Source organism: Apium graveolens, chromosome 10 (genome assembly GCF_009905375.1).
Source record: "Apium graveolens cultivar Ventura chromosome 10, ASM990537v1, whole genome shotgun sequence".
Taxonomy (NCBI): Eukaryota; Viridiplantae; Streptophyta; class Magnoliopsida; order Apiales; family Apiaceae; genus Apium; species Apium graveolens.
Window position 1 is genome coordinate 22,933,207 of NC_133656.1, and position 13,481 is coordinate 22,946,687.

Genomic DNA, 13,481 nt, shown 5'->3' on the forward strand with positions numbered 1-13,481 from the left:
GTCTTGCACAACAATCCTCCACAATGCCACATGGATATATAATAGAGCGATCGGCCAACTGCAAGGATATATATGTAGGCTTTGGATCAGGTAAACCCAACTTCTTGAAGATAGACAAAGGCATTAGATTGATGCTAGCTCCCAAGTCACATAAGCATTTGTCAAATGACATTTTTCCAATGGTGCAAGGAATAGTGAAGCTTCCAGGATCTTTAAGCTTCGGAGGCAACTTCTGTTCAAGCACAGCTCTTTCCGAGAGAGAATACCTTTCTTGAACTTCGCATAGCTTAGCATATGTTCAAGAGCTTCAGCGAAAGGTATGTTGATATGAAGTTTCTTCAAAAATTCCAAGAACTTAGCAAATTGCTTATCCAGCTTTTGCTTCTACAACCTCTTAGGAAAATGAGGTGGAGGATAGAACTGTTTTTCCCCTGTATTACCCTCAGGAGGAGTGTTGACAACAGCTGTCTTCCTTGATTCCACTTCTGCTTCCTTCGGCACATCTTCTTCAACCACAACTTCAAATTCTGGAACTTGAGATTTTTCAGGATTCACAACCTTTCCAAACCTCAATGTAATTGCCTTAACATGCTCCTTAGCTTCCCTCTTTCCGGTCACTTCAGTGTCAGTAGGGAGTGTACCAGGTTGTCGATTGAGCAAGGCATTGGAAACCTGCCCAATTTGATTCTCCAAGGTCTTAATAGAAACTACTTGGCTCTTGCACCTGAGCCTCAACTCATTTAATTCATATTTTTCATTAGATTGTGGTAACTGTTAAAGTGGGAGTTGTTGCCTTGATGCATATTGTGGTTATTGAAAACCAGGAGGGTTACATTATTTTGCTGTATATGGATGATAAGGTTGTTGCACCGAATTCGTATTGTTGCTCCAGCTGAAGTTAGGATGATTGCGGTTATTGGGATGATAAGTAGCTGGAGCTGGTTACTGCGACCTCTGGAAGTTGCTCACAAACTGAGCTGATTCGATAAAAATAGCACAATGCTCAGTCTCATGTGCACCCGCACAAAGCTCAGAAACACTAGTGATCTGATTACCTCCATAATTAGCCAAAGAATCCACTTTCATCATCGAAGCTTGAAGTTGAGCAGCTATAGCAGTAGCTGTATCCACTTCCAGAACTCCTGCTACCTTGCCTTGCGGCATTCTCTATGTTGGATTCTGGTATTCATTAGCAGTCATTAGCTCAATCAACTCATAAGCTTCATCATAGCTTTTAGCCCATAAGGCTCCACCTGACATTGGGTCTAGACTGTGCGCCCAAACCATTGTAGAAACAATTTATGATCATCCAATCAGGCATGCCACGTTGAGGAAACTTCCTACAAATCTCTTTGTAGAGATCCCAAGCCTCACACAAAGATTCTCCAGATTGTTGTGCAAACTGAGTAATAGCATTCCTAATTGCAGCTGTCTTCGCCATAAGAAAGAATTTAGTGAGAAACTTTTGAGCAAGATCGTCCTATTTGGTGATAGAACCTACTGTAGAGAATGTAACCAGCACTTAGCTTTATCCCTCAGAGAGAATGAGAAAAGCCTTAGCTTAATAGCATCTTCAAAAACTCCATTGAACTTGAAAATGTCGCAGATCTCGATGAAATCCCTGATGTGCATATTGGGATCTTCTATACAAAAACCGCCAAACTGAACTGAATTCTGTATCATCTGAATCGTGCTCGACTTGATCTCAAAGGTGTTAGCCGAGATGGCTGGTCTGATAATGTTGGACTGAATATCATTGATCTTAGGCTGAGAATAGTCCATCAAAGCCTTCGAATTCGCTGCTTGATCTCCCATTGCAACAAGTGCTTCTTCCTGGACTTTCTCAACTTCTACTTCAAACTCTTCCTCTTCTTGATCCAGTGTTCTCTTGCGAGATAGAGAACGCGTTTGCATAAACGCACTCTAGAGTACCTGAAATACAACAAGTACCCAAGTAAGTAACAATGTCCGAGTCAGTGAACTTTAACGACCATTGATGACAAAGACATAAACTAAAAATTAACACCGAGTCCCCAACAGCGGTGCCAAAAGACTTGTTAGGACAAAAACACGAGCTAATAATACACGCTAGTATACGCGTTCGCAAGTAATATAGAATTCTTTCTAGTTCGTTCCCACATAGACTCTTTTTGTTAACTTTAAGACTTATGCACTTATGCAACGATGATATGGTTATTATTCAATGCTAATACGATTAACAATTTGAGTTGTTTGCAACTAAGATATTAACTAACATGCAATTTAACTAAGAGAATAAAGGTTAATTTACTATATGAGACAAACATGAGATTCTAACTTCATTAAATACTTCATTCAAAGTCATTGTTCTTAACCTTAGTATGCAATGGTGATGACAACTAATCAGCTAACACGAAACTGATAAACGTCAACCTTCGTTGCACGAATACCATACTACCAGACATCCACAAAAGAGATAGAAGCTGAATAGACACCAAGTACGTTGAGACCCTATATGTCTATAGAATTTGAAAACACAAAAGTTTAATGTGCAAGTTATCTATCGTGATTACATAGGGCAAGTAAGATGGTTAAAATTACCTACAAATCATGCATAACAAATACATGAACCTATGTTAGCATGGCAAGTTCTAAACCTCTAAATTCACTGTCGCTTCATTAGAGATTAACACGCTATCTTATATGTTCGTGATGCATATAAGACGAATAAGCACAACCAAGACTAGGATATCATACAATCACCGCACACTAAGATATCGAAACAAATTAACTATTGATATCCATAAATAAATCTGATTTTTGCAAACGAATACGCTAATGCATATGGAATCGAACGTCTGAATGAAACTGATAGCTAGAACTATCATCGACTGATCTGTAAGGCGTTTGACGTCGTTAAGACCCTGTAATCAGCGATTTAATGTTTTCAGAATTTGATTCTGATTTTTTTCCATATTTTGTTTTTATGATTAGATCACGATGTGTATGATATGTTAAGATCATATAATTTGTTTTAACATGTTCTTATGTGTTAATTGAGCATGGTGGATGGTTATGGCTTCTGACCTTAGGTTAATGGTTTTGGTTTTTTAAATACGACTTCCAAGTCGTTTAATCTTGTAATTTTTAAATCTCGAATGTAACTCGAGTTCTTCTTGTAAGTTCATTAGATTAGTTTTTGTATTTCATTCTTGTAATGTACATGAAGACATGAAGATTTGAAGATCAAGGGTAATCCCACATGGAGGCCATCCAAGGAAGCGGTACAAGAAAGAAGACATGTCATAGTTAGCTTGTATTTATTTTTCACCTTAGATTGACCTAGATCTTTGTCATTAGCTTGATGAAGATCACATTAGATAAAGCCATAATCAACCACGTTTATTTATTGCACTTTACATATATATGCGCATATGATGCATGTATGTGTAGAGTAGTTTATAAAGATGCATGCTTAATTAGATTAAGGATGTATGTATTAGATACGACACTCATGCCATTCTTGCTAAACAAGATAAAATCTGTAACGACTTAAGATTTTAAAATGAACAAATGATTATGAGATTCTCCTATTTATGAAATACGAAATAAAAATACAAATTTTCTTTATTTCTGACATGGGGCGATTTTGTCAAAAGCGAGTTCTTTGAACTGGTAAGGTTGTGAGTTTCAAGCGAGACCGTTGTGACTCCCTCACTATCTGGAAATCAAACCATTGACGAATATTGATTTGAAGTATTTTATTCAAGGAAAAATTAGGAATCTCTTTATGATGGGATCATGATCGTTTTAAAATTAACAAAACCCTAAAGTTAATATTAAATTGATCGGATGCCTTCCAATATTTCCCAGGCGTTAACCCCTACATCGATAAGGAGTGGGTTCGCCAAAGCGAAGTACTCTCATCTATCGTGGGAAGGCGTGTTGAAGTATATGATACTTTTTAGACCTTTGAGTTTGACTTAACTAAGTTACCACAATAGGATTGTGAACTTAGAGGTATAGAGTTTGGCAAGATTTATTAGATAAATATGAACAAATTTTGTTCCACCAAGCTATCCAAGAGTTATATAGTTGATATAATTGACAAATGTTGTCTACCTAAATTATCATGTTTTAGGAGAAAAGCCAAAGCTGACCTAACGCATGGTGAAATATGAATCTTGGCTCACTAGAAAGGATATATAAGATATTATTTCCGAATTAATAGTTAGGGCTATTGATTTGATAAAAATAGTGGGAGATATATATTGTGTATATATATATGAATAATCACTTGAACATAATTTAATGATCATCTGTAGACTAAGTCATTTTATGCACTTTAATATTGTAGATATCAAATGACAAATAACACAAATAACTTATATATGTAATAGTCCTTGAGAAGGACAATTTGACATGAAATAATTTCCTCAATTGACATGGGAACTTGAGGATTGTCCTCAGGTTCAAGGATGTCACTCAAACCCCTCTCTTATTTCTTCTAGATGAGAATAAAACATGTGCTGAACAAAATGCTTACCAGAAGCAAATTGATTATGCAACTGAAGTTTCAAGTCTCATGCTTGTAATTATGAGTGCTGAGCTTTAGAAGAAACAAGAGCATAATGATGTTTATGATATGATTGAGCACCTTCAAAGGATGTTTGAAGAATAGGCCCGTCAGAAAGATTTGACAATAATAAGGCACCATACTTTTGCATTAATGGGAGAATGATATCCAGTTAGACCACATGTTCTAAATATGATAGGTATGTGTACCTTGATATTTTGGGTTTCAAGAATAGTCTAGAGACTCAGCTTGATTTGATCAAACAATCTTTGAACAACTTCTATTCTTAGTTTGTTAAGAACAAAATGAATGAGATAGACAGAACATTCAGTGAGTTGTTAAGCATGTTTAGAACTGTTGAAAATAACACTGTAAAGGCATGAATTACGTCCATATTGATGATGAACACATGGAATGCAAATGGGAAAGGAAAGTGGACGGGCAAGGTGAAGATTTGGTCTTACTGGGTGCCAAACCAAAGTCGAATCCCAAAGGGATTTTAAAGCCTGATAGTAGTGTTGCTAAACGAGATAATTGTCATTTCTGTGGAAATAACTGGATGATTGGAAGTTCAATTGTCGAGCTTGTTTGGAAGATCTAAAGAAGAAGACTAGAAATGGTCAAGCTTCAGGTATCGAGTTAGAATTGGAGCAAAAGTTGGTGCTCTAGTTGAAGGAAGTCGATACCTAATTTTGCCCATATAGGCGAGATTGAGAACTTGATAAATTGTTATTACGTGCCTGCCTTTAGGGGATACATTAAATCAATTTCTTGTCAGGACAAGAAAGGTTTTCATTTTAATTAAATAAACCATATTTGTTTATATGTGCTAAGATGACTCAAATCAAAAATTACCTCTACCATTGTCGTTAAGCCATATTAATGAGAAACGCATTTCAGAGTTACATATAGATGGATACTTGGATAAGTTTGATTTTGAATCATACGGAAGATGTGAACTTTGTCTCATTGGCAAAATGACTAAAGCTTCTTGTACCTCATCAGGTGAAAGGGCCACCGAACGATTGTGACTTATACATAATGATGTATGTGGTCGAATGCGTATGATGGCAAGGGGTGGCTTATATTACTTCCTAACATTTACTGATGATTTCAGTAGATATGGATATGTGGTTCTTATGAAGAACAAATCTGATTTTTTTGAAATGTTCAAAGAATATAAGGACGAAGTAGAAAAGAAAACAAGGGAAAAGTTACGATCAGATCATGGAGGAGTATACTTAAACCTCAATTGAAAGAGTTTCTTGAAGGAGTGTGATAGTGTATCATAACTTACACCTTCTGGAATACCTCAATGGAATAGAGATTTTGAGAGGAGAAATCGTACCTTGTTTGACATAGTGTGATCGATGATGAGTCAAGCGGATCTTCCATTCAGTTTATAAGGTTATGCTCTAGAAATGGCTGCATATACACTTAACCAAGTTCCGACTAAAGCGATTCAAAATACTCCATATGAGATATAGAGTGATAAATGTCATAGCATGTCATTTATGAAAATTGGGGGACGTGAAGCGTTTGTAAAACATTTAGCCTCTGACAAGCTTGGACCAAAATTAGATAAATGCTATTTTGTGGGATACCCAAGTGAGACTAGGGTATAGTTTTTATAATCCTTCCGAGAACAAAGTGTTTGCTGCTCAGGCCGCTGTATTTCTTGAGGGAGAACTACTTTCTAAGGAAATCAGTGGGAGGATAATATATCTCGATGAAGATCGAGAACCACATGGTAACATTGAACCATAGTTGGAATAAGATTAGGATGTACATCAAAATTTTGAAAGTAATCATGTCCAAGAAACACAGGTTATTCATAGATCTAGTTGGATTCTCCATGAGCCCTGGAGAAATTATGAATTTCTTTTGACTCAAGATGGTGATGTGATGCTTACAGATAATGATAGGCCTCTCACCTACCAAGCTGCTATGAATAGTTCAGACTCCAAGAGATGGCTAGAGGCCATGAAATCCAAGATGGAATCCATGTATCAAAATAAAGTATTGACTTTAGTTGATCCACTCGAAGGGGTAAAACCTATAGGGTGCAAGTGGGTTTTCAAGAAGAAAACTGACATGGATGGTAAAGTACAGACCTGTAAGTCGTAACTAGTGGCAAAAAGTTTCAAAAAAATTCATGGTATAGACTATGATGAGACTTTTTCACCGGTTACTATGGTCAAGTCCATCAGGATTTTGTTAGCAACAGTTGCTTACTTTGACTATGAGATTTGGCAAATGGATGTCAAAACTGCTTTCTTATATGAGAGCCTTGAAGAGGATGTATATATGATACAACCTGAGGGTTTTTTTGATCCAATGTTTGCTAAGATAGTTTGTAAGTTGCTTCTATCTATTTATAGATTCAAGCAAGCCTCAAGGAGAATGAATATTCATTTTGATGAAACGGTCAAAGAGTTTGGCTTTATTCAAATTGAGATGAACCATGTGTTTACAAGAAGGTTAGTGGGAGCTATGTGACATTCCTAGTATTACATGTAGATGACATATAACAAATAAGGAATGGCATACCTTCTCTACAGGCTGTTAAGACTTGGTTGAGAAATAGTTTCTCGGTGAAAGACTTAGGCGATGCTACCTATATATTAGGGATCAAGATCTATAAAGATAGATTGAAAAGATTAATCGACCTAGTCGGAGTACATACATTGATAAATAATTACATCATTATAGGATGCAGGAGATAAAGAAAGGATATCTTTCGATGTCTCATGGGATAGTGATCTCAAAAGATAATTGCCCATAAATCATTAGATGTAAGGGCCGTTTGAGAAAGCTCCATATGCTTTAGCAATTGGATCTATAAAGTGTACAATGATATGTATTTATCCTAATGTTTCGTATGCTTTGAGCATGACGAGCAGATACCAGTCTAATCCAGGTGAAGGTCACTCGATAATTTTCAAGAATATTCTTAAGTACTTAAAGAGGACTAAAGATTTATTTTTGGTGTATGGAGAAGATAGGGAACTGGTTGTAAAGGGTTACACTAATACTAGTTTCTTAACCTAATTTCTCGATAAACAAGGATGATTATGTATCTATGTTTTGTTTGTGTTTTGTCTAAATATAAGTTAAGTTAGTTGAAATGGTTCACGGCAAGAACACTGATGATTCTATAATGGAAGTCGAATATATTGATACTTTTGAAACAGCCAAGGAGACTGTTTAAGTATGTCCTTAGGCGATATCACCTTATTAATGAGATTAATGATCAAGGAGATATAAATGTAAAGTGCATAGTAATGATAGTGTTGCATACCCACTGACTAAGGCTTTGTCACAGCAGAAGCACGATGGTCATACTAGTTCCATGAGTATTAGATACATGGGTGATTGGCTCTAGTGCAAGTGGCAGATTGTTAGTGTTTGTGCCCTAGAGACAACACTATGATGTTTTAGTTTAAGACATTAGGATTATTAATGTTTATGTTCTAATCGATTATTCCCTTTAAAATTTATTAATTCTTAATTTACTGTGATATAAATGTTAGATTAATAAATGTCCTTGGAATATGATATGCAATTCTATATCTCTAAGTACATGACTTAGAAATGAGATCATAAGAATAGTATCAATATTCCTGAAGTCCCTAGTCGAGTATTATTATTAAGGGACAATAATAATGCATTAAGACTGATGTGTTTGTTGACTGATGATCACATCTCATTGATCGCAGGTATGATGATACTAAAGTCAAAAACACAGGCAGATGTATATGTACATGGTGCTGGACAGTCCCAATGTGAGATTCTACATGTCTGTTGTGTCATAAGTAATTCTCATAGTGATAACAATGTAATGGTCCTTAGACCTAAAGTCATTATATTTCTATACGAGAATTAATATACATTGATTCCATTAAAAGTTGTGCTTGACCGGGTAATGATAAAAGTGGACATTGGGTATATTATGAGTCGTATGAGAAATATGAATGATCTTGATGTGATTTAACCCTCCTATTTTAGGAGTGATATTATTGGCCTCTTGTGTGAGCTAGACTTTGAAATGCGTGGCCACACTCAAATGTTGATTTGATATGATAGTATACTCATTGATCAAGGAAATTTAGATTAAACTATGATGAGGATGACACATTACATGCCTCTAGTTTAATCTATAATATTTGGTTAAAGGGATTATATTACATTGTACATTATTCATGAAATGTTTAATCGATCACCGATTCAATTATTATTACTTGGGTAGCAATGATGTATTACTAGATGCCGCTCATTGGTTACGATTTTAAATTAGATTTAAAATTCATTGCCGACGTAATAATAACCTATAGGGTCACACACTAAAAATGCTTGCAGGATTATTTAATTTAAATTGGATTTAAATTATATTAAAGTAATTCGAATTATTTATAATATTAATTAAGTATGACTTAATTAATTAGATAAATATTGATATTCGAATTTACTAATATTAATTATGAAATTTATTTGTTAAATAATTAAGTGTGACTTAATTCTTATACAAATAGGAATTTTGAATTAATAATAACTCCTAATTAGTTAAGAGTTGTAATTCTTATTATACTCCCTATATAATATCTCTTGTGTGGCTGATTTTGTATGCAAGACTTTTACTAAAACCGTAGCCACCATGGGAAATGATGGAGAGAGTAAGAAAAAATGAGTTTGTGCTAGTACACATTCAATCCTTGCGTTCAAGCATTCGTGTGGATACTGATAGAGCATAGATCGCGAGTGTGGGATGCGTGGTGATTGCACAAGCTTTGGATCTCCATTAGTCAACTAATTTATAAAGCTTCTTAAGGTAAACAATCTGATTTACGAATTAAATATCTATTTTTCGCATGGATCCTGCGGTGGATTTCGAAAATTCTGATTTTTCACGTTTTCAATTACTGTTTCCGTTGCGTTTATGTGCTCGAAACCCTTCAATAATTTGGTTCAACGGTTATCCCTAATATTGGTTATTTAAATAATAAATAAATAGTATTACATAGCTGTTAAACTACTATATTATTAAACTACTAGACATAGTTTACTTACCTACTAAACGACGCGACGATTATCATATTATTAATAAATAAATAAATAATGCTATATATTCGCTAAACTACTAATTTATTAAACTGTTAGACATACTATACTTATCATACTAAATTCCGACCACGTGTTATCATATAATTTTAATAAAAATTTAAATATTTTAAAATATAATAAGACAGAATAAATAAATATTTTAAATATTTTAAAATTATAATAAGACGTAAAAAATCTGCCCACTAGACAAAGATCTTATTTATTCACCTCAACTTCAACATCCTCCCCTAAAACAAATCCAGACTTCTCCTCATCATCAATATCTAGCCCACTAAATTGATCATTTAAATCATTATAGCGAGCCATAAAAAAACTCTCCAGGATCAGAGGTTGAAACAAAGAGATCATAAAACTCGTAGGTTAACTTTTATAATTTGAGTAGGTAAATATTCTTCTTGTATGGTAATATTAAATCTAGTTTGATTAATATTTCGTATTCAACCACTACACCAAAAGTAGCCTTCTGCATCATTCCACAAATGTTGCAACAGACCAAAAAATTTCTACGACAACACTCTTGTGATGTTGGTATTTTTGGCGTTGCCTTAGGGTTCAAAGGCAACATTTTTTTATCAAGGGCAACACCAAAAATGATGTTGCAAAAAGCAATGACATGGCAAAAAAATAGGGTAAAACTGACACGTGGACTGCCAAGTGGACTACCACATGGCACTTTGACACATGGCTTTTGACACGTGGCAAATGTAGGGCCCACTGACAGGTGGGGCCCACTGGCATGTGGGGCCCACTAACATGTTGGTCCAGCTTGATAAATGGCCCTTTTGCAACACTTTTAGTACCTATTTGTAACATTCTTAGTACCTATTGCAACATAATAACAATGGACAAAATTTGAAATATAGTTTCTGCATACATTAAAGCCCAGTTCTATATAGAACTCTTTTTTCAATCAAAGTCAACAGAAACACAATACAATATCACTAGTACTGATGAACTAATCTACTAATCTATAAACATTACAAGATCTTGAAACAAATCTTCAAGAGAAAAATAAATAAGAAAACAAAAGGAGAAAATAAAAACCATAACCAACCTAACCTCCCAACAAAAACATAAGGATCTAGAGAAAGAACCAAAAGACCAATCAAAATTAAAAGAAACCCCAGACAATTCACTGTCCTAAACAATCCGAACTTCCAAAGATTTTCTAGCCGTGCACTTGAACAACACACAGGACCTCAGCAACCCGAACTCCCCAGTCAAAAAACAGAGCTCGAGGAAAATCTGCACCAGCCAAGAACAACAAAAATCACTCGAAATAAAACCAGAAGAAAAAGAAACAATCATCCAAACTCACAATCCCAGAAAAATCCATGCTCCAGCTACAAACCTTCTACGAGGCACGAGATAACGAGAAAAATAAATCCAATTAACCCAGCTAAAATCTTCACCCTTGCACACGGACTTCACCTGTAAAAAAGACCATTACCGAGATACCAAAGAAAACAAAAAATGCCAGCAAAATTCGGTATTTAACCAACCCAATAAACACAACTCAAAATCTGGGGAATAAAAACCAAACAAAGCTGCTAGACCCAGAGCAAAGACCTGCAGAAAATATATTTGAAGCACAGACCCAACTATACAACTATAGCTAAGACTACTCACAGCTACAACTACAATTTTTATAACAACTTGGAATGATCCATATAAGCAGCTAATGAACAGGAGGGGCATGAATTAAGCTACAGGAAGTTGTCAGGTTACAGAATACATGCCACCTTTAAGTAATTAGACTAATTGGATGGAAACTTGTACATGTTAGAATACTTATTCATGTGGTTATTTAGAAATAGATATGGTTTTACAGTAATGAATCAAGTAAATAATAGTAGAATACCTATCTCCTTCACGGTTGACAAGAAAATATGCGTTTGTACAGTTATAAGGGAAGCCTAAGTTCTTGCGTAATTTAACAGCTGCGTCAATTCGTGTTTCAACCAGTTTCTCCATGTTCAAGGCACAAAGCAGATCTCTGCACCAATTACAACAACAACTAATTAAGTTTTTAGTTAAAGGGTGAGTTTCAAAAATAAGACTTATCACAAAATTCATTTAAGTACCCTATTGCATCATCTTCTAGCTGCATAATTCGAATACGGAACATAGAAACTAATCCATTTATTAAACATAACTAATATTACCTTTCTAATCTCTTTTAAATATTTCTTTCCAATCAAAGTCAATTCTGTTAACATCACTCTGCACATATATAAGATTCGTCTCAACATGTCCTGTTTGTGCTTGAAGTATCTTAATCTCATAAAGAGTATCAGAATCAACAAAGTAAATAGAATGTTGCAACTGCCATAATCTATTATCGCTTGCAGCCAGGTTCCAGGATACACAAATAAAATATATTTAGTGTGTTATATGCAGGCAACTAAGTAGTCTGGTATTGTTTAGTCATGTAGTAGTCCAGAGCATTGTTTTGATAATACTCCGTGGATGTTATGTAGCATTACATAAGAAAAAACAGGTGACAACTACAAGACCAGACTGGAAAATACTGCAACCATGAACAAGATAGTGTTTAAACAGTGAATGCTGAAGAGAAGGAAATACCTGCTGAATGACACAGCTGCAACTAAAGATCACAAATATAAGAAACTAAATATGTGGATAAGCACATCTTCAGGAAGCTGGGTTGTACCTAAAATAGAACCATCCATTACATACTAGTTTGAAGCAAAACTTTAACCGGAAAAAATTCCTTATCCTTTGTTAGAGTTGTAGTTGTTAGAGAAAATACTTTCTAAAAACTAGAAAGCAGAGTTATTAGGTGATTATATAAAGCGTAAACATAGTCCTATAAGTCACATTTGCTTTCTCATCAACTAGTTCAAACCGGATTTATCGCATCAAAGCAATTGTTAAAATCTTCATTTGACGGTAAGCAAAATCTTTACCCAGACAAATTCGTGGTCCAGCCTGTAACAAGTCAAGATAAAAAAAATTTAAACATTCTTTGCATTTAGTTAATAGTTGTATTTAGTTCATCACTTATAGTTTCTACAAAATCTTCGATGCTACTTTTATCGTACTTGCTGCCAAAAGCATCTCTGATTTCCCGTAAAATTCTCTCATGTACAAGTGGATTCTTCCAAATCAAAAGCCCCCTACTATCGCCCCCTGCTTTGTATCCTTAATTGATAAAAGTATCATGATTCTCCATATTAGATCGAGAAGACTACAGAACAAATCTGATATGAATGGAAGAGGCTTAATTATGCTAGCTTTATCTGCATAAGAAACAGTTGCTAGCAGAGTACTTCATCAAAGTAAATAGCTCCCAAAATTGTCGTTTTAACTAGCAAATCAGCTGATAAGGCATCAACTTGTGCTTCCCAGTAATAGTAAACCTGTTCTTGGTAGCACCGAATGAAATAAAAAAATAACCTAATTAACATTTTTGTTGCCTTCGGATAATGAAAAAGTACAGATATGCATCGAAAAAAACTCAGGCTATACGATGATGCCAAAGGCACCCTATAACTGATATCTCACATTTATAAGTAAGGGACAAGGTGATTGTAATACCTTGAGTGGTATAGCCTTTGAATTGGGGTGGGTGGATTTCATACTAAACCAACCCAAACAAACACCGTGAATTCCACCAGTAAGTAGGGCGGAGGAGATTACAAGACACTGAAAAAGGCGGGGTGATGTCTCTACGGTCCTCTTGCTTCTCTTCTTCTTGTTCTTTACTGCGCCTGCGCCGACTTCCTGGGGAGCTTCTTTCCGGCCTTGGGCTTCTTCTCCACCGGAGCTTTCTCGGCGACTG

General features: G+C 35.2%; 1 non-coding gene across 1 annotated transcript; it reads left to right on the forward strand.

Annotated features, from left to right (window-relative positions):
• The first annotated feature begins 1,319 nt into the window (after window positions 1–1,319).
• On the forward strand, window positions 1,320–1,426 carry LOC141694012 (small nucleolar RNA R71). Its single transcript, XR_012563345.1, has one exon. It is a non-coding gene; the product is annotated as a small nucleolar RNA R71 (small nucleolar RNA).
• Window positions 1,427–13,481: the final 12,055 nt, after the last annotated feature.